The following is a 2500-nucleotide window of genomic DNA, read 5'->3' on the forward strand; positions in this document are numbered from 1 at the left end:
GGAGCCTAGCAGAAAAAGATTTTTTTTTATACATTTTTAGGTATTTTGTAAAAATGACCGAGTGCCCAAATTTATAAAAAAAACATTTTCTTAATATTGTGTATTACAGTACTTAAATATAGGTATGGATTCAAATCTCACTTCTGATAACATTTTCTCAATATTGTGTGTTGTGGTATTTAAATATAGGCGTGAAAAAGTTTTTGTTTTTTTTTAGATATTTACGGGTATTTAGTAAAAATGATCGTGTGCCCAGATTTAAGAATAAATATTTTCACAATATTGTGTGTTATGGTCTATAAATATAGGCATGGATTAAAATCTCACTTCTGGTAACTGCTGACTAGCCATATAAAAATATTCACTATCAATCATGTAGAAATATAGCCTATAACGACACCAAGTATGTCATCAAATTAAGAAAGCATCTAAAACTTAGCTGTTGCAACCAGGAAAGGACTCAAATGCTTAGAAGGTCATCTGAAGAGCACTTAAAAGCTGCAACCATGAAGGGACTCGAACCCTCAATCTTCTGATCCGAAGTCAGACGCCTTATCCATCAGGCCACACGGTCTCACATGTTCCTAATTTTTGGAAAATGTTGAGTTCCTGGAGCCTAGCAGAAAAAGATTTTTTTTATACATTTTTAGGTATTTTGTAAAAATGACCGAGTGCCCAAATTTATAAAAAAAACATTTTCTTAATATTGTGTATTACAGTACTTAAATATAGGTATGGATTCAAATCTCACTTCTGATAACATTTTCTCAATATTGTGTGTTGTGGTATTTAAATATAGGAGTGAAAAAGTTTTGTTTTTTATTAGATATTTACGGGTATTTAGTAAAAATGATCGTGTGCCCAGATTTAAGAATAAATATTTTCACAATATTGTGTGTTATGGTCTATAAATATAGGCATGGATTAAAATCTCACTTCTGGTAACTGCTGACTAGCCATATAAAAATATTCACTATCAATCATGTAGAAATATAGCCTATAAAGACATCAAGTATGTCATCAAATTAAGAAAGCATCTAAAACTTAGCTGTTGCAACCAGGAAAGGACTCAAATGCTTAGAAGGTCATCTGAAGAGCACTTAAAAGCTGCAACCATGAAGGGACTCAAAGCCTCAATCTTCTGATCCGAAGTCAGACGCCTTATCCATCAGGTCACACGGTCTCACATGTTCCTAATTTTTGGAAAATGTTGAGTTCCTGGAGCCTAGCAGAAAAAGATTTTTTTTATACATTTTTAGGTATTTTGTAAAAATGACCGAGTGCCCAAATTTATAAAAAAAACATTTTCTTAATATTGTGTATTACAGTACTTAAATATAGGTATGGATTCAAATCTCACTTCTGATAACATTTTCTCAATATTGTGTGTTGTGGTATTTAAATATAGGAGTGAAAAAGTTTTTGTTTTTTTTTAGATATTTACGGGTATTTAGTAAAAATGATCGTGTGCCCAGATTTAAGAATAAATATTTTCACAATATTGTGTGTTATGGTCTATAAATATAGGCATGGATTAAAATCTCACTTCTGGTAACTGCTGACTAGCCATATAAAAATATTCACTATCTATCATGTAGAAATATAGCCTATAACGACACCAAGTATGTCATCAAATTAAGAAAGCATCTAAAACTTAGCTGTTGCAACCAGGAAAAGACTCAAATGCTTAGAAGGTCATCTGAAGAGCACTTAAAAGCTGCAACCATGAAGGGACTCGAACCCTCAATCTTCTGATCCGAAGTCAGACGCCTTATCCATTATGCCACACGGTCTCACATATTCCTAATTTTTGGAAAATGTTGAGTTCCTGGAGCCTAGCAGAAAAAGATTTTTTTTATACATTTTTAGGTATTTTGTAAAAATGACCGAGTGCCCAAATTTATAAAAAAAACATTTTCTTAATATTGTGTATTACAGTACTTAAATATAGGTATGGATTCAAATCTCACTTCTGATAACATTTTCTCAATATTGTGTGTTGTGGTATTTAAATATAGGCGTGAAAAAGTTTTTGTTTTTTTTTAGATATTTACGGGTATTTAGTAAAAATGATCGTGTGCCCAGATTTAAGAATAAATATTTTCACAATATTGTGTGTTATGGTCTATAAATATAGGCATGGATTAAAATCTCACTTCTGGTAACTGCTGACTAGCCATATAAAAATATTCACTATCAATCATGTAGAAATATAGCCTATAACGACACCAAGTATGTCATCAAATTAAGAAAGCATCTAAAACTTAGCTGTTGCAACCAGGAAAGGACTCAAATGCTTAGAAGGTCATCTGAAGAGCACTTAAAAGCTGCAACCATGAAGGGACTCGAACCCTCAATCTTCTGATCCGAAGTCAGACACCTTATCCATCAGGCCACACGGTCTCACATGTTCCTAATTTTTGGAAAATGTTGAGTTCCTGGAGCCTAGCAGAAAAAGATTTTTTTTATACATTTTTAGGTATTTTGTAAAAATGACCGA

The 2500-nt window shown here is 32.2% G+C and overlaps 2 non-coding genes across 2 annotated transcripts; both read right to left on the minus strand.

Annotated features, from left to right (window-relative positions):
- Nucleotides 1-501: 501 nt before the first annotated feature.
- On the minus strand, nt 502-574 carry TRNAR-UCG (transfer RNA arginine (anticodon UCG)). The gene has a single exon. It is a non-coding gene; the product is annotated as a tRNA-Arg (tRNA).
- A 1146-nt stretch (nt 575-1720) lies between these two features.
- On the minus strand, nt 1721-1793 carry TRNAR-UCG (transfer RNA arginine (anticodon UCG)). Its single transcript has one exon. It is a non-coding gene; the product is annotated as a tRNA-Arg (tRNA).
- Between the last annotated feature and the right edge of the window lie 707 nt (nt 1794-2500).

The sequence above is a fragment of the Rhinoderma darwinii genome, chromosome 3, assembly GCF_050947455.1.
Source record: "Rhinoderma darwinii isolate aRhiDar2 chromosome 3, aRhiDar2.hap1, whole genome shotgun sequence".
NCBI classification, from domain to species: Eukaryota; Metazoa; Chordata; class Amphibia; order Anura; family Rhinodermatidae; genus Rhinoderma; species Rhinoderma darwinii.